This window comes from Acinonyx jubatus, chromosome A2, assembly GCF_027475565.1.
Source record: "Acinonyx jubatus isolate Ajub_Pintada_27869175 chromosome A2, VMU_Ajub_asm_v1.0, whole genome shotgun sequence".
In the NCBI taxonomy this organism is placed as follows: domain Eukaryota; kingdom Metazoa; phylum Chordata; class Mammalia; order Carnivora; family Felidae; genus Acinonyx; species Acinonyx jubatus.
The window spans coordinates 114,893,914-114,919,040 of NC_069383.1; the positions used below are offsets into that span (position 1 = coordinate 114,893,914).

General features: G+C 51.9%; 1 protein-coding gene across 13 annotated transcripts in view; it reads left to right on the forward strand.

Annotated features, from left to right (window-relative positions):
- ATP2B2 (ATPase plasma membrane Ca2+ transporting 2) overlaps window positions 1-25,127 on the forward strand; it is a 384,493-nt gene that overhangs the window by 218,918 nt on the left and 140,448 nt on the right. The window contains exon 1 of one of the 13 annotated variants that reach the window (XM_053218943.1): window positions 23,819-23,961. The exons of the other annotated variants lie outside the window; for them this stretch is intronic. The gene's annotated coding sequence lies outside the window, so the exon portion shown is untranslated. Of the gene's footprint in view, window positions 1-23,818; window positions 23,962-25,127 lie in introns of those variants that run through there. 13 annotated transcript variants of the gene reach the window in all.

Below are 25,127 nucleotides of genomic sequence, written 5' to 3' on the forward strand. Positions count from 1 at the left end.
GGTGACATCCAACCCGAGGCCTGGGCGCTGAGCCTTGGTTCCCTCGGTTGTAAAATGAGGACAGTAATAGTGCCCACCTTACAGGGTTGTTGTGAATAAAGCTGCACCATGTGGACTCCCAGATGCACATTTTGACACCTCTGAAAGAGGGGTGCCTGTTACAACTGGTGGCATGTCACAGTGAACCAGTCATGTCTTGTCCTTTCCTCAGTATATACAAAGTAGCAATACGTCTTACGATAGAGTCCATGAAATATGGTAAATAAGATAAAACCCATAGAGAACTTAGAACCACCAAGCTGTTGGGAAGAAGTCAGTCCCCTGCCTGCCTCCCCACCTCAATCACAGCGGGACCTTAGGCATTTCCTTGCACCCCCCAGGAGCCTTTGTTTCCTCTTCCTCCCAAGGCTGTTGTAAGCAGTCAGCAAGCTTATGTGTGAATCGTATGCCCAGCAGGGTGCCCCTATACAGTAGGTGCCTAATAATTGGTAGCCCAAAACAAACCACAAAGACTGTAGTATAAATAACAGACTCTGGGATTCCAATTCCTGCTCTACTCTTTCCTCGCTGTGTGACCTCATGCAAGTTTCTTAACTTCTCTGTGCCTTGGTCCCGCCATCTATAAAATGGGAATAACAAAAGTCTCCAATTGCTAGGATTGCTAGGAGAAGGAAATAAAATTAAAGTACTTTAGGGCAATGCTTGGCAGAAGTGTAGGCAGTTATTATTTGATGAACTCCTAATGAGTCTCTTCGAGTTCAATAAATGGCAGCTAAAATAGACACTGGGCTCAATAAAATAATAACAATACAGACTGCACTCGTCTTATAGATGGGGCAGCTGAGGCCAAGATGCACGTGGGTATGCCCAAGGTCACACAGCTGACTCTCCCCAGTGTCCAGGCCCCAGCCCAATATTGCCTTCTTGCCCACATCAGTCCAGGGCTCTGATTCTTACGGAGAAGGGGGTCCTTGCCTTCTCCATAAGAGAGGGGAGATTTCTAGAAGCTGCAGCCGGATGCAGCATCCTCTGGGTTGGAGCTCTCTCCGGAAGTGATGTCCTTCTTCCTTCACATTTCTGCTTGTTCACCCCAGTACAGGGGAGGGGGCTGAGCTGGGCCATGCCCAAGGTCAGCAGAGCCTGCCAGCCACCCTGCATGCCTACCAGCCAGCATTTCCTGGCCTCCAAGTGCTTTCTCAGTGGCTACTGCAGAGTTGACACAGCAAAACTCCCTCCTGGAGAGAGCAGAAGCCCTGGCTGGCCAACTGGTCCAGCCGCTGGGCAGAGCCAGGGCCACAGAATGAACTGGAATGGGAGTGGGGAAGGAGGCACCTGGGTGCAGCCTAGCCTGACAGACACCCCAAGTGACCTTGGACCCATCACAGCCCCTCTCTGGGCCCCCATTTCCATCTTTAAAACAAAGACAGTGGGGCTAGATGTGCCCCCTAGGACTTTAAATGTCTAAGATTCAAAATTGTCCAGGCATTGCTGCTAGTCAAGGTCATGGGGAAGGGACAGGGCTAGAGGGAGGGAGCTCAAGGCTGTGCATGTGCACATCCATGTGGCTCTGGGGTGGAGGTCCCTAGGAGCAAGCCTGGGACAGCAGCAGCCCCTGTTGACTCCAAGGCAATTTTGCAGAGAAGGTATAACAGCCAGGCAGCTGGGTTACCAGTGCCGCGGGCTGGTGAGGGGGACCCAGGCGGGGCACCGACAGTGTCCACGCTGACGTGTGTATTTGCAATGCAAAGGTTGCAGAGAACCAGTCTCTTTTAGCAACTATCTGAAGGCAGGAGATCAAGAGCTCTTTAGGCCACTTCTAAATTTATCAACTTACATGACTCACTTCAGATTAAAATGAGGCCTTTCTCCCCATCCCACCTCCAGCCAGTTTCAAGTTTCCAAGCTCAGAGGATCTTGAAAAGGGAAGAGAATGTAAATCGATAAAACCAATATTGGCTGAGTACCTGGTATGTGCCAGGCCGTGTGTCGAGCTCCGTGCCGAGCCCGGAGATGAATCCGCTCCAGAGCCAGCTCTCAGTGGGGAGCCGATGCAGCCCCAGGTGGAAGGTGGTAGCCGGTGGCTGTTAGCGGATGCCCAGCTTGGGGGCTGGACCATGAGTAACTCCTCTGTCCAAGACTTTGCCTCACCACCCACAAGGCCTCAGTTTTCTCATTTATAAAATGGAGCCAGTATAGGAAGAAGTCTGGGCCCATGTGGCTGAGCATTAGGGTCTAGGGCTGTTTCTGTGTGTTTCTCTGCCCTCTCAGCGGCCTCATTCTGCCCTGATGGCCTCAAGAGAATGGAATTCCAACAGCTTCCCTTAACCCTGGGACCTCCAAAGCCTTTTTCCAGGGAACCTCTCTGAACTCCAGAGTCCAACCTCTACAATGGGACTGCAGCTAGAAATGAATGCAAATGCCATGTTGGAAAGTGGCCAACAAGCCTTCACACCGAGCTCCCCCGAGCCTCACTGCGGCCTTCAGGGTAACCTGGCATAATAATATCAGCTGTTAAGCAAGCACTGTCTGTGCTAGGCTCTCTGCAAGCATGCCTTCCTTTACCCTTCGCAAGTGCGATGGACCCATTTGGAGAGGAGGAGACTGGGTCTCGGAGAAGTGTGGTGGTTTAGGCAGGCTCCCAGGGCTCAGGGGCGGCCCAGCCCCTCATCATCCTGCTATGCCCTTTGGGTTCAAGGGGAAACTGAGGCCCAGAGCAAAGTTGCCTGAGGTTGCTGCGAGTCCAGTAGCCCAGGACTCTGTCCTGCTGTCAGCTGCCACCCCTCAAATTTCATATACCTCCCAACCATCCAGGAGAAAGGGTGAGGCCTTGGGACAGACCCCAAGCCAGGAACAGGGTCATGCATACCCAGCTCATATCCCAACACAGCTGTGCACAGCAGGCTGATGCCTCGGCAAACGCAGGCCTGGGCCCCAGGAATCAGTCACATCCTTGCTCTTCCTCCCCATTCCCTAAACGACACCCCAGTAACCCTTATAGGACTGGAGCCACACCGGGTCTACACTGCGGGGAGAAAAGTCTTACATTCCTTAAGCCCCTCCTCGACGCTACTGGGGGGAACCGTAACTCAGAGCCCAACTTTGCCACTGACGAATTGTGTTCTGTGGGTGGTTACTATTCCTTTCAGAGCCTCAGTGTTTTCACCTGCACAGTGGGGGAGATGGCTGTATCCCTTGTGGAGATTATGTAAGGTATGAGTGAAAGACCCTGCCCAGTGGCAGCCCCGTACCTGGCGATTATCATGCCGGTTAGCGACACACAGTTCTCATGTCCATCCTGTGAAGGTGGCATTCTCTCCTCACTCTACAGAGGGGGACACAGCTCCCTCAGTGAGGTTCAGGGACTTGCTTCTGGTCACCGGCTTAGCAGCGGTGCTGTGAGCGGGAGCTGGTTAGTTCATGTACGTTGAGGGACTTACTGCTGTGTTCTTAGGGCTTCAGAAGGCAGCCAAGGGCACTGTCCAGAGAGGGTTTTCTCTGTCAAGGAGACAAAACTCCAGAATGCAAAACTGTGGGGTCTTACAGGGAGAAGACAGCACGGGGCAGTGGTTAAGAGCAGACTCTGGAGCCTGGAAGCCTGGACTTGATTCCCAGCCCCAGTGCGTCCTAGCTGTGCGACCTTGAGCAAGTGATCTATCCGCCCTCTCTATGCCTCAGTCACCTCCCCTGTAAATGGGAGTAAATAATTGTACCTGCTTCATAGGGTTCTTATGCAGATTAAATAATGTAGTAAGTGTAAGAAGCTTAGAACACTGCCTGACACTCCTAATAGGAAGCTCTATGAAGTATCTATTGTTATTAGTAGTATTATTACTGGTATTATTACTCATAGAATCAAAATGGGAAGAGGAGTATGCACTATCCTTCACCCTCGCCACCCGAATCTTGCCCTCCCTCCTTCATGGCCACCGGGGGGGGGGGGGGCTTCTCAGAATGTCCATCTGGCTGCCACTCTCCAGTCTAGGCCTCCAGTGTCCCCGTTGCCAAGCAGGTAAAGCCCAGGCTCCTCAGCATCTATTCAGTGCACCTGTGATTTATCCCCCAACAACCCTTCCAGCATCTTCCTCCACGCTTTGCCTTCCTACCACTTCTCCTTTAGCAGTTAATTACTTCAGCCACCAAGTCAGGCAGGAATTTAGCTGTTCAATACACATTGACCTTCTCCCTCACCTGCAAGCCTTTGCCCAAGCTGTGCCCACCCCTGGAGCACCCTGGAGCCATCCTTCTGACCCCACTGAAATGCCTCCTTATTCAGGAAGACCTTCGTGGCTCTCCTGTTATTGTAAGCTTCCAGGCACCAGACCCTGGACCTCTGGACACATGCCCTAGCCACTGAGTTTTATTTGTGTTTATTTTTGTGGGGTTTTTTTTGGGGGGGGGTCATTAAAACATTGCTGAATAAACACATGTTGAATGAATGAAAGGGTGACCTTCTTCACTGGTTCCCCCATATCCTCTCTTGTATCCCCCCCCCATCATCTGTTCTCCTTAAGTGGCCAGATGGACCCTTTTAACAATAAAAGACTGTGGTACTCCCTGCTTGAAACTACAGTCTTCCCCATGATGCACAGGATAAAACCCAGGCTCTTTCCATAGCCTACAAGCCTCTCAGTGCCCGCCACTCATCCCAACCCTCTTTCCTCACTCATTCTTCTCTAGCTTACTGTCTTCCTTTCCATTCCTCAAACTCACAGCCTCTTTCCTGTCTCAGGGCCTTTGCACATGCTGTTTCCTTATCTAGAATGCTTTTTCTCCTCCTCCTTATATGGCAGGTTCCTTCTCATCAAACCAAAGGACATTTCCCCATTGAGGCCATCCCTCATCTAGGGCTCCCCCTGTCATGCCAATTGGTTTTTAACAAGAATTTATCACATTGACACTCTTTCTTGTAGTTATTCCTTTGTTTCTTGTCTGCCTCCCCTCTAGACAATCAGCTCCTTTAGGACAGGAAGCCTGTCTGTCTCATTGACTGTTGTATTCAAGAGCCTAGCACTGGGGGGAGGCTGTCTTTCTTGTGCAGCTGTGAAGGAGAAAAGAGTGTCCTTCCTCAACTTTACTCTTGACCTAGTGGAAATGATTGCAGGAGGTTGTCCAGAAACCCCACACTCAACCCACCTGCTTCTAATGAGCTTCTCTTTGCCCCAGGGGAGGGAGGGAAGTGGAGAGAGTAGGAGACAGTGAGTGAGGGCTGCTGCCTTAAGTGAGGCATATGTGATCCGTGGTCTCCTGCCCTTTACATTCTGACTGGGCAGAGGGCGGTGAAGGCCAGATGAGTCTGTAAATCCTGTAACACAGTGCAAGGCGGAATAAAGCAGAGGAAGATCTGGGAGGAAGAGCTCTCAGCTCTCCTGTTCTCTGGGAAGTTGGGCTTTGTCGCGTTGTTTGTGGTCCACTGTGGACTTTCAAGCTTGAAGAGGCCTTAATGATGGGTTTGGGGGCCAGATCTTAATAAAGGGAAATCTCTGCTGATTAGACCCACACAGGCTGAGCTCTGGAAAGAGCGTGCCTGGTGCTTACCTGCCCTCCCCCACGTAAGCCCCCAGCGGGGCACCCAGAGCTACCAATTACTGTGTCCCCAGCCCATGAGGTGGCCAGAAAAGAAAGCAGGCAGCTACCACTTGGAAAACCCTATTTTCTTTGTTTAAACTGCAGTCACTTGAATTATAAAACTAATGGCATGCTTGTTGAAGCAAATAGAATGATACAGAAGGTCCATTGCTAAAGGACTTGTTTTCCTCTCCCCACATCCCACGGTCCATACCCTGTTTTGTCAACTTGGGGATGCACATTTTTCCCACGAGTTCGTGACCCCAAGTCCAGGATGCATCTTGCAGCTCATGGCACATCAGAGTTTCATTGGAAGCACATTTTCTTTCTTGGTGGTATGCAAAATCCTGGTGCAACCTGCAATTCAACTTGGAATCATCAAAATCTGGCAACTTGCTATTACTTTCTCCTGTCTCTTCTTTCACTCACTGGCAGGTGTAAGTCCGGAGGGGTTTTGTGTCTTTTCTGTGGTATCTTTTTACTCATACCTGTGACTTTACCCTGTGTCTGGATGCCCGTTGGCCATCATCCTAGCAGCTCAGCAGTCTTTGAATGAGAGGCAGCAGAGGCTTGTGCAGAGGGCGAGGGCCTGAGAGCTGCCAGCTCTGCCATTTCCCAGCTGTGGTGTGCCCTCTCTGTGCCCTCATTACCACAGTCGGGTGCCAGCATGCGTGCACCGTCTGGGACGAGGTGTCAGCACTTCCCTCCTTCCCTCTTCTCCCTCAAAGTGGATGGCATAGCAAAGCAGGGCACATTGCCACCCCCTCCTCAACCAAGCAGCTCTGACACCCAGAGGAGAGAGGCAGGGAGTCTGGCTCACATAAAAAAGGTTGGGTGCAAAAGGTCGGCTAAAACAGGCCACGCGCAAACCAGGGCAGGAGGTGAAGTCAGAAAACAGGCTCAAAGGTCAGGAGAGAACACACACCAAAGACAGAAAACATGAACCTGGAAAGATGCTTCCTTCACCCCCAAAACAAAGAAGATGCATTTTAAAATATTCAACTGAAGCAAATAGAAGCTTCTTAGGAAGGAGACAGGCACAGGGAGGCCAAGGGGATCTGCTGTCCCCCTGGCCCAGCCTCTACTAGGTGCAGGTCCAGCACACTCGAGGAGGCCCCGGGCAGCCAGATGTACCTGCCGGTCAGAGGCCCCTGGGCTTCTTCCCTGTGCCAGTTTCCGAACCAGAATGCCCTTGACTGACATGCGCACAGGTACCGTTCCAAGTGCTTTGTGGGACTTGTTTAATACCACATGCCTCTGGCAGGCGTTCTCCCGTTCTACACGTTAGGCAGCTGAGGCTATGAGACATACAGTGACCTGCCCGAGGGCACCTGGCCAGCATCCTGACTCCAAAGCCCTCAGCCTAACCATGATGACAGTCACCTCACTGTCCCAGAGTACTGGGTCTGGCATGGAGGCCAGTTACCACAGACCAGTGTGCTATCAGTCGGGCTAGGTAAGGCGGCCGGGATACCCAAGCCTGGAGGAGATGCCACCCGCCAGCCCTTGGTTGGGCTATCAGGGAACAACCTCAAGGGGTCCTGACACGGCAGCCAAGTGGAAGCATAAATAAGAGCTAGCCGACTGGAAGGAAGGTAGGAAGTGGAAAGGGTGCTCCAGGCAAAGGCGCAGCTTGAGTGGGGGCGGAAGCCACCACCAGCCGCCCAGAGCAGAAGGTGCCAGGCGGGGGCAGTGAGCGCTCAGCGGGAGAGGTGGCCGGGCCAAGCCGAGGGCAGTGGGCTGAACACTTCTAAGCTGGGGAGTAATGTGACCAGGCTGGCCCATTTGGAAGATCCCATGGCCCTAGTGGGGATAAGGGGTTTGAGGATGAGGCCTGAGGCTGGTCAGGTGAGCAAGCACAGAATGGAGCCGCGGGTTGCCACGAGGTAGGTGACGGTCGGCAAGCTGACGGGGCTTTGGGACTGGGGGAGAGGGGCAGCGAGGGAGACATGCTAAGTCCCAGCTGGTGTGGGGGCCCTTTAGAAGGGCCCAGAGATGGTGAGAGGAGAAGCAGGTTGGGGAGAACCTACGAACCCGATCCAGGGCAGGGGCTTGCAAATCTGTTTAATGGGATGATTATGGACAGACACTTGGGAACCACTGACTGAAGGAATGTGAAAGTCCTTCGTAGAAAGAAAATAACCACCCATGCCTAAGGAGTGGGGGATTCATTCACTCCGCAAACAGCAGCTGAGGGCCTACTGTGCTCCAGGCATCGAAGACATCATGCTGAGTACAGTGAGCTGGTTCACTGCCTCATGGCCTTGCAATCAAGGGGGTGGAGATCTATGATAAGCAAAGGCATAAGTGGGTGGCACGTCAAGGAATATGGAGAAAAATAAGTCCGAGGAAGGAAGATGAAGCCCGTTGTTTCAAAGAGGGGTTCAGGACTGGCCTCCCTGGGAAGGGAGCATTTGAGCAGAGACCTGAGGGAGGCAGGAGGCTATCTGTGGAAGAGGGTTCTAGGCAGAAGGAGCAGCCAGCGAAAAGGTCCTGAGGTGGATGCGTGCTCACTTGGTTCAAGGAATGATGAGAAGGCCAGTGGCGGGGGGGGGGGGGGGGGGGGAGGGGGGGATGTTAGGAGAGGAGTTCAGGGAGGTAAGAGGGTGGGGAGTACAGATCATGAAGGGCCTTGTGGTCCATTGTAGGGACTTTGGCTTCTCCTGGGAGAATGGCAGGAGCCACGGGAGGATTCTGAACAGAAGAGGGTCTTGGTTTTTCTCTGGCTGTGTGTGGAGAACAGATGGGGTGTGCAGGATGAGAGGCAGGGAGACCAGGGAGGAGGCTCCCGCAGTGAGCCTGGTGACAAGGTGGTGGTTTGGGCCAGGGCAGAGACTGTGGCTGTGGTAAGAAGTGATCGCACTATTCATGTTTTGAAGGTAGAGCAGACAGGATTTGCAGGTAGATATTTGGTAAGATAATTTCATTACAAAAGTGAAGAGCTGGGTTGACCCCAGCACCTAGCACATTGTCTGGAACCTGGGAAGCACCCAGTGAATATTGCATGAAAGGATGGCTGAGCAGATGGCTGGAGGGATGGAGGGATGGATGAAGACAGGGAGGCAGGGAGGCAGGGAGAGAGGAAAGTAAGCAGTCCTTGAATGCCAGACTACAGAATCCAAACGTTTTCCCAGAGGCTGTAGGAGCCATTACAGGTTCTTGAGCAGGGGCATGAGAGGATGTGAGTACTATTGGAGGTACCCTCAGAGAGTGACATTGGACAGGTTTCAACACCGTGTCCAAGCTGGTGATGCCCATGGACGCTAGTGGCCAATCTCCTCTGTTTTCTGCTGTCCAACAGAACCCTCATTCATTTACCCATTTATAAGCATTCAATGAGCACTTACTCTGAGCTGAGGGCACTGGATATGGCGTGAATGAACCAGCCAAGTCTTTGCCCACAAGACACAATTCTTCACTCCCCTTAGGCTACAGAACCAGAGACAGAATGCAGGTTATTCCCAAGGGCTCGGTGGCATACCAGCTTCATGCTGAGAAGGAAGGGATTGCCCCATGCCCTTTCTAGTGACCTGGTCTTTCTACAGCCTCGGGTAAGCCTTACAACTGGTCTTGGGACCCTAATGACCCCTAGTGTCCCCTTCCTAGCACAGGGTTTTCTTGTTTGGGATTCTTGGTCTTTGGTTTCATTTGGAGATTTACTTTGTGTGTGTGTGTGTGTGTGTGTGTGTGTGTGTGTGTGTGTGTGTATGCACACACATGTGCTCAGGGGGAAAGCTGTACTGGGAATGGGTAAGGAAACAGGGCCAGCATGCACTTAAGGCCCACTGTGTTTCAGACTCATTGTATATCTATTTGTTCACTTAACAAATATTTCTTGAACTCTCGCTACTTGCCAGGTACCATGTGAGGTAGTGGGGAAGAGATCTTACTAATAAATAAAGTAAGTCATTCCAGGCAGTGGTGATTGTTTCAAGGAAAAAAATTAACAGGAGAGTCAAAGGGGCTGCCTGGGACAGCTCGTGTAGGATGTCAGGGAGAGCCTCACTGAGGAGATGACATTTGAGATGATGAGAAGTACCAGGCTGTGCCACCATCCGGGGGAAGAACAATCCCAGCAAAGGAATCAACATGTGCAAAGGGCCCTGAGTGGAAAAGAGAGAGGCTTGTTCTGGTGCTTGGATTTGACCTTGACATTCAAGGGTCTTAAGTTGGGGTGAGACACATATACAGACCCCTCTGGCTACCGTGTGGAAAGGGAATGTCATTTCATTCAACCCTTGCACAATTCTGGGTAATTGGTGATGAAATTCCCATTTTCCAGGTAAAGAAACTGAGTTGCATAGCTAATAAGTGGCAGAGTAGGGTTTGAATCCACTTCTGTGTGACCAAATGGGCACCCACAGAAGGATCTTGGACCAGACAGTGATGTGGTGTGAGTGGGATTGAAGGATGCCAACGTGGTCCCTCAGATTTGGCTCCTGCCCTGAGTGTCTCCATGAGCCTACGGCAGACCATCCCCTCATCTAACTCACTACCCCTAAGCTGCAGGTTCCAGAGGCACTGGCTTATTCAGTGGTGCCCTAGACCAGCATCCACTCAAGGCCATTGTGAGGTGGGTACTGGGAGCATGGATTTCACAGGATTTTGCCAGAAGCTTCTGCAAAAGCCTTCCTCTGCCATTGACGCGCAGCACTCTCGCAGAGTGACCCTCCCTGGCTCCCAGGCCCTAGGAGCCGAGTTCTGGCCAAGGGGTCAGCCAGAGCAGCATGCCTTTGGGCCAGAGTAGGGAAGCCCCTGCCAAGCCACACAGAAGGCCAGGACAGCCAGTGCTTAGCCCCAGCCTTCATGACTCTCTGTGGAGGTGAGCAGGAAGGACGGACAAGGTTCTCCCTCACCCCACTCTCCCCCCACCACCTACCCCTGTCTCTCAATAAAATTTGGAGACAGGTAATCATCTCCATCACCTACGTCCTCTTCTAATTTTTCTTGTCACTCCACTGCTCCCCTCCCATGCCCTCGCCCAGTGCAGAGCTCAGGGGGACAGGTCCTAGCTGTGTCGCTCACCAGCCAGGTGACCTTACTCCTCTGAACCTCAGTTTCAACGGCTGTAAAATAAGGTAATAAACCTTCCTGGGCAGGACCTGTGAGGAAGCCACAAGAAGCCTTTAAACTTGGTGCTCGGCATACAACCAATGCCCGGCTGAAAAAGCAGATGCCGCTCTCATGATGACAGTGGCTCCCCAGCCTCCTAAATCCTCCCTCACCTCTTGCCCCCGCCACACTTCCCTCCTCTCACACCCCCTCCAACCCATCACACTGAGGCCTCACCCAGTCCCTTTCACGGACGGGGTCCTGCTCAAGTCAGGCCTACCCAGGGTCTGTTTCAGAACAGGCTCTGTGCCCAAGACGTCTACCTCGTTCTCCTCTCACCCTCATGGCAACAGTGCAAGGAGTATGGCCTCATCCCCATTTTATGGGTGAGGCAACCGAGGCTCAGAGCTGTGAAGGAATCTGCACAGAAAGTGAGAAGCTGGGGCTCAAACTCAGGTCTTTGTAGGCAGTCGCCTCTTTTCCTGATCTGCAGGGGATTCTTCTCGGACTGTTGGGTGTGGCCATACTTTTGTGGCCTCCAACGTGTCAGGGGCTTTTCCGGTATCTGGAGAAGAGATGTTAGGTGAAGGGAGAGGTGTTGCACTGGGTCAGCGCCCCAGTTCTGCCGTCGCTGGGGAGCAAGGGGCCTGGGGGCCCTGCGGGGCATTCAGCAGGACAGGGTCAGAGCTGGGAAGAGCAGAGGCCAGCCTGGCTGGTGAGTGAAGACAGAGCCTGGACTAGGGCAGCCTGGGGACAGACAGTGAGGAAGTAACCAAGGTAGGAGCCCTGGTGAGCACTGGAGAGTTTGGAATGCCACAGAGATGCCCAAAGCCAGCGGCAGTGGGAAGGTTGTGGGGGTGAAGGTGGGGGAGGTGCTGGAAGCATCCCAGGACCCTCACCTGTATGCAGGTCCTTCAGGCTGACCCCCTTACCCCCGTATAGAGTCAGCTGAAGGCTCTGCATGCCTGTGGGAGGGGCTGGGCAGTGAGGAGGCTCCCTGTTCAGCCCCCAGCTAGCACCTTCCAGAACCTGCAGGATGTTCAGTTCATTTACTCCCTCCCAGGAAGCCTCGGGTCCCTTTAGATGCCTCTAGAGTTCTCTGGGACTCTATTTCTCTGTACCCTTTCTGGCTTCAGTCCCTGAAACTCAGGAGACCCAAAGTCAGAGCCGGCACTCATCGATGCTTCGATCTTAGAGAGCATCCTGCCAATTGCCTTCTTTCACAAGGGAGAAGCTGGGCTCAGAGAGGTCTAGGAACTGCTTGAGGTCACACAGTGGGCAAGTGGCAGAGAAATGGACTCCAGGCTGTGACTTCCTCCCAAAGGAGCACCTCCCTTGTTCTTTCACACTTCCCTCCGGAAGAGAAAAGGGTCCTCATTTCCCCTTATCCATGGGCCTCTGGGTGTCCAGCTCTGAGCTGGGGGCTAATGCTGGTGCACTGACCGCTGAGCCCTTGTGTAGGTAGCTCCAGCATCCTTCTGGGCTGCAGTGGGCAGTTCCTTTTTGAAGTTTTTCCAGGGAAGCATTCGGAGGCCAGCCAGTAGGTCTCTTCCACCTGCATGGAAATTTCCGACAATGGAATTATTAAAACCTCCCATGGCCCTTCTCCCATCCCACTTCGTTACAAGAAACAGCCCCTTGGTGGCCAAGCAGGGGACACAGCAGCTGGGATCCCAGAATGAAACGTGCAGAGAATTCCCCAGTGAGAGACTCCCAAGCGGATTGCTAATCGGACCCAGGGGATCCTGGTTTGGAATCCAGGCGGTCTCTCAGGAAGGGATCTCCAGCTGTGCCAGGCCAGGAGCCAGGACTGCCGCAAGAGCCCAGGATTTCCTCCTGCCGCTAGTGCTTGGTGTGGTGTTGGCAATGCGGGCAGGGCCTTCAACGTCGTTGATGCTCAGTAGATTGGTCAGTTGGTGGGCAGGTGCACAGGTAGGTTGCTAGGAAGGAAGGAAAGGAAGGAGGGAGGGGGAGGGGAGTCTGGTCCCATTAAGAGACCTCTGTGCCGCGTGCATGATCTTGGTCGGTCACTTCACTCCTGTGCTGTCCAGCTCCCTCATCTGTAAAGTGGAGACAAGTGGTTTGCACTAATGCAGTGAGGTTCCCGGCTCAATGAATATCAGTGACTTTGGTCGTCTCCATCACCACCCTCACCAGCAAGATGAGGTAAAGCAGAGAACAGGTGAGCTTGGGAAACAGCCCTGAACCATCTGTGGGAATCCCCTTATGAGCTGTGTCACCCTGGGCAAGTGACTTCACCTCTCTGGGCCTCAGTTTCCCCATCCATGAAATGGGGATGAAAAAGAGCACCTGTCCCAAGGGTTGGTTGTAGGGATTGAGTGAGAGGTAGATTGGCCTGAGGGAAGGAAGCATTGCTGCCCCCAGTGCTCCTCCCTTGTTCTGAGCAGGAGAGGCAGGGCACGGGGTAGTGGCAAGGCAGGGATGGCAGAGACAGCCCTTTCCCTAGACTCAGGAGGGAAGAGTGTTTTCATTTAGGCCCTGTAGGTGGGCGGAATACAGGCTTTCTCCAGCTCAGCCCTAGGAGTGAGGGCGGGCTGAGAAGGCAGCTGGGATTGACAAGACTTCAGGGACACCAGGAGCTGGCGGAGCCGTGGGTCTGTGCAACTCAGGGGAAGTGGCTGCCACACTCTGGGGTTCCAGCCCCTGGACCACCCACTCTCCCTCTCCCCTGACCACCACCCTGGCCGGGAACAGGCTGGCCTAGAGCCAGTTTTTCCCATCTGAGTGGAGAAAAGTGAGGGGTGGGGCTTCTCTGAGCCCCGCTGTGGTTGTTAGGTGACAGGCTGAGGGTCCGCTGGCATGAGCAGAGGAGCTGTAACTGGGAGGTGCACACTGCAGACCAGTGAAGAGCTGGACTTGGGCAGCTGGCAGAGCTGTGTTCTAGCCCTGCTTCCCCAGCTGTGTTGTGTGGGCAGGCCCCTATCTGCAAAATGGGGGTCCCAATAGGGCTCACATCCCAGGCCAGCTACGAGGGTGGGATAAAACAGTGTACATAAATACTGGATGGCACTGTCCGGCCCAGGGCCTGCAGTCGTTGACCCACTCAGCTGTATATTGAACATTTACCGTGTGCCAGTACTGGTCTGGGCAGTGGGATTTTATGGTAAATAAATAAGGCAGTCTAGGGTGATCAACTTGTTCTGGTTTGCCTGGGACATGCCTGGTTTCAGCACCAAAAGTCCTGCATCCCAAAAAAGCCCTCAGTCTCAGGCAAACCAGGACAGCTGGTCACCCTAACACAATCCACTAAAGTTTAGTGGAGGGAGACGGACAATAAGTGAATATATAATATGTGTGGTTAAAGTATTATTTTAAAAATAATGTAGGGTAGAGGGTGATGAAGCTTGTTATTTTTAAGGAAGTAGTCAGGGCAGGCTTCCCTGAGGAGGTGACATTTGAGCAGGGACCTCAAGAGGTTAGAAAATGAGACATTTAGGTATCTGGGGAAAGAGCACTCCCAGTAAAGGGAACAGCATGGACGAAAGCCCTGAGGTGGGAGCTGGAATGTTGGAGGAACAGAAAAAGGGATAGGGTGGGGTGAGGGAGGGTTGGCCAGTTGAATTAATTGGAAGCAAGTAATATAAATGCCAATTCAAGTTTGCTTAAGAAAAAAAGACGCATGGGGTGCCTGAGTGGCTCAGCAGGTTGAGCATCCAACTTCAGCTCAGGTCATGATCTTGTGGTTCATGAGTTGGAGCCCCGCATCAGCATAGAGCCAGCTTTGGATCCTCTGTCCCCCTCTCTCTCTCTCTGCCCCTCCCCCACTCGTGTTTTCTCTCTCTCTCTCTCTCTCTCTCTCTCTCTCTCTCTCTCTCTCTCTGTTTTTCTCCACCCCTTCTCTGTCTCCTTTCTCCCTCCCCCCCTCAAAAATAAACATTTTAAAAATTTTTAAAGAAAAAAGATGCATTAGCTAACTTAACAGGAAACAAACAGGGAGGATGGTTTCAGGAGTGGTTGTATCTTGGTGCTCAGATGAGATCTTTCCATTTCTCAGCTCAGCCTGCTTCTGTGTTATCTTCATTCTCAGGAAGGTTACAGCTCCTGTACCCATCAGTAACTGCAGCAAAAAAGAGAGGCTCTGTTATGAGGCATAACAGTTCGGAGCAGACTGAGGTCTAATGTAGCTGGAGCAGGAGGTGTGTGAGGTAAAGAGGAAGGAGAGGAGGCAAGAGGATCAGCAGGGCCAGAGCAGATGGGCCTGGTCTTAGAGATCTCAGTGAGGACTTTGGGCCTAGTTCTGCATATGCTGGAAGCCATTGGAAGGCTTTAAGTAGGGAAGTGATATGATCTAGTTTATGTTTTAGGGATATCGGTGTGGTTGCTGTGTGGAGAATGCGTTGTGGGAGCAGGGGGGGCAGCAGCGGGATTGAGGAGGAGGCTGGTGCAGTCACTCAGGTGGGCACCAATGGTGGCAGTAGAGATGGAAAGAAGAGGATGGAATTGAAATGCACTTAGGAGAAAGCCTGTACCAAGCTTGGGGTCTAGGTGGGAGTAGGAGCTTTGGTAAGAACTTGGTAAGGGAACTGGGGTATGGGATGGAGCTCTGTGCCAGAGACAAGGCAAGAGCCAGTCCCTGGAATTGGGGCCTCTTTCCCCAGGTGACACGAGCCCCCTAGGCTGGAGGCCTGGGATCTTTGAATCCCCTCCCAGTTCCGGACCACCTGGGCCCAGAGAGCCTGGAACCTGCAGGTGGGGTCTAGATGGCCCCAGCTATGAGGATTGGAGGGTTGAGAGGGCAGGAAGCCCAGCCAGTAGACAGAAGGAGACCCACAATTGAGGGAGTTTTGTACTCAGCCACGGGCACTGCCCCTTCCTCCGGTCCTGGGCCCAGGGCAGGCTAAGATCCCCTGAAAGAAACATCAAGGCTGTGTCCAAGTTCCTCAGGACCTACTCTGGCCTTCACCTCGTGCCTAAGGGAAGCTCATGGTCTCCCCTGCCCCCCAGGGAGACTGGCTCAAGTCATATTCAAGCAAAGAATTGCTGAGCCTAGGCTTTTCAGAAATAGTAGGCTTACATTGGGGTTACCCACCTTCTGACCCACCAGACTGGATTAAGTCTTTGGCCACTTCTAGAATGGGTCTACTTTTGGATGTCTAAGCAGATGAGCCATGAGCATTTTTCTGAGGCTCCTGTCCTGCCCAGATTTCAGGTATGGTCAGATCCAGGTGCAGCTGATTTAAGCCTCCTAGGGCATGTGCCTGGGGCAGTTTTCAAAGACTGCATGCTTCAGAAGGGACTTGAGTATCCATGTACCATTCTAGGGATGTGCCCTTGCCCAGATATGGCAGCTAATGAAGAGAAAGCTGAGGCACATAGAACCCAGGAGAGTTTGGTTGTATCTGGGAGTATGGCTGGGTTCAAGCTCATCTATGGAGAATGTGTTTGGGGTTCAGCACTTTGACACACACAATCTCTTCTAATATGACAATCCTGCAGGGCAATGTTATTACCCCACTTTACAGGTGAGGAAACAGGCTGAGAAAGGGCCTGCATGGTGTTTGTCATATAATAAGTTTGAGAAAATCTGAAATTGGCAGAAAGTGAGTGTCACCCCTTACCCCCTGGTGATCATACACTGAACATCATAGCTTCCCACTTTGGGAAGAGCCTTTATAGCAAAGAATATCAATCTATTCACTATATTAACACACCATCCCCCCCTTTCCTCCCTTCCTTCCTTCTTTCCTTTTGTCCTTCCTTCCTTTCTTCTTTCCTTCTTTCCCTCCCCAACTATAACTCACTATGTATTAGTAAGGCCACTGTGCTAGGCCTTAGCAATACAATAGTGATTAAAATCCAGACACAGATCCTGCCCTCAGTGATTTAGTGTCAGACATTAATCCAACAGTCACACACAAATGTATATAAAACAAAACCATGATGAATGTGACAACAGAGTGTATAGAAGGTGAATGAGGGAAGGGATTAAGCTGAGAATAGGAGGATAAGTAGGAGTTTCCTAGGTGATGATGGAGAGGGAACAGAACAGATGAAAGCCTAGTGGGGAGAGTGAGCAGTATGGCTGGAGCACAGAGAGTGAGGAGAGTGGGGTGTTGGGTGGGGCTGGTGGAGCCCAGGCAGGCCATCGAAGACTTTGAAGGTCACATTAAGGAGTTTTGTCTTTATTCTAAAAGCAAGATGGGTGGGGGTGGGGAGTACATTGTGATATTATTGGAATTGCTTTCCCAAGGAGGCCAATTAGGGGGTTATTGTGGCCATCCAGGCAAGAGATGAGAAAAACTTGGACAAGGGCAAGAGATGTGAAGATGTGGGGAGATGAGCAGTTTTAAGGAATGTAGAAAGAGCAAAATCAACAGGACTCCGATGATGGAGAGGAAAGTGACAGGATTGAGTCATTTTCTGAGCTGTCCATGTAGAGAGAAGATAAGGCCTTTTAAAGTGACAGTTAAGTTAACCCCAGAGGAAAATGATGTGGGGTGGGGAAATGTGAGGGTTGGGTTTTAGACATGTTATGTTTGAACCCCTACCTCACACCACACACAGATCAATTTGAGGTAGAAGAAAATGGAGGGGAAAGCCTCATGACATTGGATTTGGCATTGATTTCTTAGATATGATGAAAAAAGCACAGGCAACAAAAGAAAGAAATAGATAAATTGGACTTCATCAAACTTAAAAACTTTTGTATATCAAAGGATGCTATCAACAGAGTGAAAAGACAACCCAGGGAATGGGAGAAGGTACCTGCAAATCATATATCCAATAAGGGATTAATATCCAGAATATATAAAGAACCCCTACAATTCAAGCAAAAAAAACAAACAATCCAACTTGAAAATGGGCAACGGACTTGAATAAACATTTCTCCAAAGATATATAAAGGGCCAATAAGCACATGAAAAGATGCTCAATATAACATCATCAGGGAAATGCAAATCAAAACCACAGTGAAATTCCACTTCACACCCATTACAATGGCTATTACAAAAAACAAAAACCAGAAAATAACAAGTATTGGCAAAGAGGTGGAGAAATTGGGACCCTTGTGTGCTGTTGGTGGGAAAGTAAAATGGTGCAGCTGCTATGGAAAATCGTGTGATGGCTTCTCCCAAAAAAATGAAACAGAATTACCACATGACCCAGCAATTCCACTTCTGGGTATAGAACCAAAAGAACCAAAAGCAGGGGCTCAAACAGGTGTTTGTACACCCTTGTCCATAGCAGCGTGATTCACAGTAGCCAAAGGAGGGAAGCAACTCTAGTATCTATCAATGAATGGGGATAGATAAACAAAATGTGATCTATCCGTACAATGGAATATCATTCAGCTTTAAAAAGGAAGGAAATTCTGACACATGGATGACAACATTGTCTGAAGACATTGTGTGTAATGACGGGTGTAATAAGCCCGTCACAAAAGGACACATACATACTGTAGGATTCCACTTCTATGAGATGCCTAGAGCTGTCAAACTCAGAGACTGAAAGTAGGATGGTGGGTGCCAGGGGCTGGTTGTGGGGGGGAATGGGGAGTTAGTGTTTGATGGGGATCGAGTTTCAGTTTAGGAAGATGACAAAGTTCTGGAGATGGATGGTGATGATGGCTTCACAACAATGTGAATATGCCTAATGGCACTGGGTTGTATGGTGGTTAAAATGGTAAATGTGTCAAAATGGTTAAAATGGTAAATTTTATGTTCCATAGATTTAATGACAATAAAAAGCAAAGTAGATGAAAAATTAAATTCAGATGACTCCTAGATCAGAACGTAAAAGCTATAGCTATAAAGCTTCTTGAAGAAAATATGGGAGAACATCTTTCACCACCTAGAAGTAAGAAATGATTTTTCAGAGAAAATATAAAAAACACTTATCATTAAAAAAAAAAACAAACTAACAAGTTGAACTTGAGATCGATTGCATACAACGTGTGGGGACATCCAGGTAGAGGGGCTAGGTGGGAAGATGGTGTCTGTCATTCGTGATGGAGCCCGGACTGGAGGAACCACCTGTGAGGCTCCTGCTGTCAGCTGATATTCCAAGCTACGATCTGTACATTATGGGCCTGCCGTGGAGTCACCTACTTTATGACCCACGAGGCTAGACTAAGTAACTTTGGGCCACTTCTGGAATGAGTCTAGCTGTGGATTGTCCAAGCAGATAAGCCCTGAGCATTTAAGCCCTGAGCATTTTTCCAAGGTACCTGCCCTGAGTAGCATCTCACTGGGGTGCAACTTAGACCATCTGTCTACTTCTCTGGCCAGACTTGGGGTGCACTATGGTAACAGCTCTCTGCCTAGCTCTGTCGCCTTCACTCCTGTCCCCGGGACTAATGGGGAGTCAGATGAAATCTAATTTCCTCTCAACTGGAGGCTGATCAGTTACGGTTGTAGGAACTTGCTGTCTGGAAAACAGAGCTTTGCATTTTGCTTGGGAGAGCACATCCCCTGAGTTCTTTCTTCTTAGCTGTACTGGCATGGCAGGGAGTTGATCACTACAGGATTCTGAGCCACTGAACCATAGGAAAGCTGTGGAGTGAGAGGTGATTTTCAAGGGACCTTGCTTTACTGAGGGTTTCCAAGCAAGGGGTTCCAGCCTTGAACCTCGCTCTTTCTAATCATCCCCAAGCCACTGTGTTTCCTGGCCCCACCACCTCGGTGCTGTTTCTACACAGCATTTGTTGAAAAGCAGGGAGTTGGCTTGGTCCTGCTAGACAGTGATTCTGAGTCTTTGTGGAGCAGAGGGGTCCGGGATGCCTTGGACCAGCTGGTGAAAATGACAGGCTTCCTTCATAGAAAACTGTAAATCTATACAAACCTTTACAAAGGACCTTTACACAAGGACCTCAGCTAAAGACAGCTTGGTTGGAGCTCCCTGTAATGAAACTGAGGCCACCCAAAGTGCTTTTCTGCTTTGCCCTCTGGTGATCTTCTAGGGGAAATAGGATTGTGCCAGTTTTGCAGATGGAAAAACTGAGGCTCGGAGGGGTAGCCCAAGAGGCCTGCCTTGTCCAGAGGGAAGTAACTGGGCCTGTGAGCTTGGAATTTCCAAACTCACCTTCTTCTGTAGAGTCAGGAGTCCCCTCTCTCAGCTTCTCTGAGAAGAGGTTATGAAATAGTCAGGGGTGGGTGGGAAGCTCTGTCCCTCGAGGGCAGAGCTTTTGTATGAATCATCTTTAATTACCCAGAGACCAGCCCAAGGTCCCAGATTCAACCAACTGTATGACAAGTAAGAATGTGTGCATGGGGCATGGCAGACTGGAGGGGACTTTGGCTTCGAAGCAAGAAATGTTCATAGTCATTAGCTCTGTCCATCCTAGCACTATGAGCTGGACCTCTCTGAGCCTCAGTTTCCCTGTTTGTAAAATGGCACCATGCTCAGTGTTTCACAGAGACTGTCACACATCATCTTCCCCAAAGCCTAGGCAGGCACATGTACGTATCCCCTTCTCACAGATGGAGAAACTGAGGCCCAGAGCAAATCAGTGACCCACCCAAGGGCACGTAGCCAGGAGCAGAGCTGGAATCAGAGTGCAGGTCTGCCTAACCTCAGTCTGTGTCCTTGACCAAATGCAGAGTGCCCAACACCCAGTAGGTGCTTCATAGATGGATAAGCTTCCCCTCCTCAGTCCCTCCAGGCAGAGGGGCTTTCTGAAAGAGCATGCAGGTGGTGACATCAAGCATAAACAAGAATAAAAAGGACTGGGGAGGGTGCGGGAGCTTTGACATGACCCCTCCAGGCCAGGTCCCCCACTCCCCAGTGAACTCTTTGATTTCCTACACAGTAAAGTCTCTTGTCATGAGCTTGGGCCAGTTATCTGCTTTTGTCTTTTTACTTTTTTCTTTTGTCGCAGTGGCAGGTGGGAGGCCCAGCAAATGCCCAGTGTGGCCACCCCGCATTCTCATGCCCATGCGCCTCCTCCCTCCGTTAACGTTCCTTCCCGCGTCTGTTCAGAGTAGCAGCCCAGGCTCAAACTAGAAGTAATTAAGTCTGTCATCTCAGCCCACCCCAGCTCTGATGATGCATTTCAGACTAGCGGGTGACACAGGGACAGACGCCGAGTGCAGGAGGGCTCACCATGCGCCACAGGCATGCTGGGCCCAGGACACGCAAGTGGACCAGCCACCTCCCGCAGGGATCTCCCAGGAAGACAGTGACAGCGTGGGGTCTCCAGAAGGCCACAGAAGCACAGATGGTATTGCAAAGTCTGCCTAGGAGGTTAGAGAAAGCTTCAGAAGAGCAAGGCTTGGAATTAGCCTCTGCCCATAGGAGGACACTTTGGGCAGGGCACCTGCCTGCGCAAATGTCCGAAGGCACGGAACCTCACAAAGGTGTCTATTATGATTGGAAGGAAGGGGCCGGAGGACATGAGACTGGAGAAGTAGGCAGAGCCTGCGTGTCAGGCTACAGATTTTGAACCCTGTCCTGAGGACAGCAGGAAGCCACCCAATCAGGCCTGCTAGGGTAGCTGCATTCTCTGTCTCTACTTGACCTCTAAACTGGGGCCTCAACTCTGAGCCTCTTCCCTGCTCGCTCTCTCTCTCTCTCTCTCTCTCTCGATGATCTCACTCTATCCTATGGCTTTAAATACCATCCTTAAGCTGCTGATTCCCATATTTATATCTTTAGCCAAAGCCTCTTCTGCACCTCCAACTCGTCATCCAACTGGCCACTTGGCATCTCTACTTGGATTTCTCACAAGCCTCTCAAAGTTAACAAGTCCAAAACGGGATTCTTGATCATGTCCACCCACCCCCCTAAAACCCGCCCCCTCCCAGACTTCCCATCCCAGGAAGTGGCACCACCATCCACCCTCCTGCTAAAGGCAGAGCCTTCACCATCCACACCTTACCCCTCGAGCCCTGGCCCCTGGCTCACTCTCTTGGTTCTACTTCCTAACTCCCACCTGCCCACACCTCCTTAACACCACTGCCACCCCATCCCCGCCTGCCTGGGTGATGCAGTAACCACTTTTCTCCCACCCTCCCTCTCACCCCCTGACAGTTCATCCTCCAGTGGTTGATGGATCTTTAAACAACTCTGTGCTAGTCTTCCACCTAAAATTCTGTAGAGATGTCCCTCTGCACCTGAAGCAAAAATCCACATTCCTCACTGTGGCTTCAGAGGTTTGCACAGTCTGGCCACTGCCCACCTCTGAGTTCACTGTCCCTCAGTCATAAGCCCCAGCCATGCTGCCCTTTTTGGATCATTAAAACCATACCCAACCCCTTTCTACCTCCAGGCATTTGTCTGTCCTGTTCCTCCTGCCTGGAACACACTGACCCCAGCTCTCTGGCAAAATGGGTCCCCAGGCGGCTGGTCATAATGCCTTATTCTCTTCATAGCATTTTGCATGATCTGTCTTCCCCAACAGGAGCAAGCTCAGTGTGCCTGGCACACAATAAATACTTCCTAAATAACTGTTGAGTGAATAAACCTGAGGACAGCAGAAGGACCCCTAGAAGCAGGAGATCACAGGAGGGAGAATGAGACCTGACAGGTCAACAGAAGGTCACATAGAGGACAGGAACCAGCACAGGTGGGATGTTCGGATTTCATCTGAGAGGCACTGGGGAGCCACAGAAAGTTCTTCAACAGAGTCCAGGAAGTGGAAGCAATCCTTAGAGCTTAGAGCTGGGGAGGCTATATGTCTAGTGGTCACAGGATTGGGTTCTGGAATCAGACTGCTTTGGGTCTTGGTTCACCAACTCCCCAGCTGAGGCTTTTGGCAAACCACTTAGCCTCTCTGAGGCTCCGTGTGCTCCTTTGTAAAATGGGGCCTGCTAACGAAGCCTACACTTAGGGGTACTGAGATGTGAAACGAGCTGGTGCATGGAAAGTTCTCAGGGCGTCCCAAGTGCTCAATAAACATTGGCCGACACTGCTACTTGGGGGTTGTGGATGCTACTTATTAAGACTGAGTGGCAGGCGTCCCATGTGGTACCAGGAAACCAGCCCTCCTGCTCCTGAAGCTCACAGTCTGATGGGACAGATGGGCAGGTATGGCTCGGCCGGCGGTTCCCGAGGATGAGTACTGAAAACTGAAGGTGTAAGCCAGGCCCTGTGTGAGCAGAAAATTAAATCTGGGAGAGTCAGGGAAGGCCTCTCAGAAGAAGTGACATTGGATTTTGGGGAGACAGTTTCCTTGAGAGAATATTTTGAGTCAGCATCTACTGGCCCAGGAACAAGGGAGGAGGGAGGTGTGTTCTAGCTTCTCAGCTCCCAAAATAACCCGGATCCGAGGGCGGACAGCCCAGCAAGCCCCAAGAGCTGCCACCATGCCTTTCCTGGCCAGGTTCCAGTGACCTTGGAGCAGTCCTTGCCCTGCCCTGTGCCCCCAGGTGGCAAGAGGGGGTGGAGTCAGGATGCCCAAGCCAGAGCTCCGTCCCTGGCCGAGAGGGCTGGGCGGCCAGCACAGGCACCGGTATAGGCCCTCTCTCCTCCTGCTCACGGGCCACTGAGCTACCCCGTGAGACGGAGTCATGTTTGCATTTTGGCTTCTGGACCGGTGGCATGACCTCCATGGCCAAAGAGAACATGCTCTGGAGCTTTGTCCCTCCCCTCTTCCTGTGCCTCTCCGTCTGGGCTTCTAATTGCATGTTTCACTCTCGGTGCCTTTACTCCGCTTCCTCTGGCTCTTTGTCCCTCCATCTCCCCCTCCCTCATTCCTCATCTCTCCCACTCTCCATCCGTCTCCTCCCTCTTTCTATCTACCTTCTTCCCTCTCTTCTCTCTCTCCCTGCTCCACCTCTTTTCCTCCCCTTCTCCCTCCCACCCCTGGGCTCTCAAGTTCCCCTCTGTCTGACAGCTTCTTGTTCTCCTCTTTCTCTTTCCCTCCCCTTTCCCCTTTCCCCTCTCTTCTCCCTCCATAGAAAAGCACCCCAGAACAGCCTCTCTCTGCCCCTGTAAGAACAGAGCCCAGGCTCCAGCACCCCCTCCCCCTAACACATACAGGCCCGGCCTGTTCCAGAACACAGGGATGATGGCAGGATTGGCCAGAGGGGTAGATGCTGAAACTAATGCAGGTAGTGGGGGACAAGGGCATGGGTAGGTTCCTGTCCTTCCCCCCGCCCCACAAACCTTTCCTCACCCCTGTGTCAGAGCTGGGGGCCAGGAGGAAGTCCCTGAATAGTTACCTGCCCTCTGTGCAGCTGCTGGGCTTCCCAGGCGGTCAGACAGCAGGTCGGGTCATTGGGCCCATTCAGCAGAATTATAAATAGCAGCTTGTGCCCAGCCTGGCCCACAGAGAAACCTCGGCCGCCGCCGCAGGGCACTCCCGGCCCGGCCCCCTGTCCTCCACCCCTCCAGCCATTCCTCTGAGGCAAAGCCTGCCCCTCCCCTGTGCTGCCAGCGGGTCCCCAGGTCAGTATCCGATGTGCTGTCGCCATGGTAACCTGCATGTCCCCAGCAGGCTCAGGTTGCGGGAGGTGGGGGTGTGGGCAATCCAGGAAGAGGTCCAGTGGCCTGGAATCAAAGGTCACTGCTCTGTGCTGGGGCTTGGTGGCTCTCTTGGGGGCTGGGGGTGGGGTCCTGTCACCCAGAAATCTCACCTTGCTGGGGGACATGGGGCAGAGAAGTCTGATTCTGGGAGGCCTGGCCAAAGGGCACTGCCAGTTAACTGGGCACAGCAGGTCAGCCCAGGACTTAAAGCCAGAGAGATGTGGATTCAAATCCTGCATCCCCACCTACTGTTTAGGTCATCTGGGGACCACCACTTAACCCCTGAGTTCAGCATCCTCACCTCAGGGTTGAGCCAGGAGGGGTAATACTCCTCCCCTCTTGGGGGATGCTGAAGAGATCAAAGCCTACCAGCTGCGAGGCAGGTCCTTCAGTCCATACCCTTTTTGTCCCTAGGGACAGTGCGGAGTCAGGGTGAATCTTACAGACTTCAGAGTTACACTGACCTGGGTTCCTACCCAACCTCTGCCATTCACCAGCTGGACGATCTGAAGTAGGTTACACGATCTCTCTGAGCCTCAGTTTCCCCATCTATAAAATGGGCGTGAAAATAACATCTACACTTTGCTGTGTTGTTTTGAGGATGAGTGGGGCCATTGTGGGAGGGGCTGTTGGCACAGTGCTGGGCACAAAGCCAGCACCCTACACGTGGCGGCTCTACCTGACATCACTTTCTGAACTGTTATTTCTATTCCAACCTTCCTGGCCAAGATGACCCTTGCTTCTTCACCAACACTGGTCACATCAGGCAACTCCCCTTCCCTCCCAGGTCTGTCTCCCCATCTGCAAAATGACAGTGGGACCACTCAGGCCTTGTCCACGTCTGAGATTGGTGTATCTTGAGTAGCCCTACCGGGCTGGGCTGTATCTATTATTATTTACTGACGCCCTCACCCGAGCCCTATCCTCCACTCCCGAAACTTGAGCTGCATGGTTGCCTGGCAACCAAGGTGCCAGCTCAGGAGGCTTGGGTGTCAGGGTGTCCGGCTGCAGCCCCCTCCCTGAAGGCCGGGGGCCCATCACTGGGCAGCCAGGGAGTGGGAGGACCCAGGGCAGGGGCCCTTGCCTGG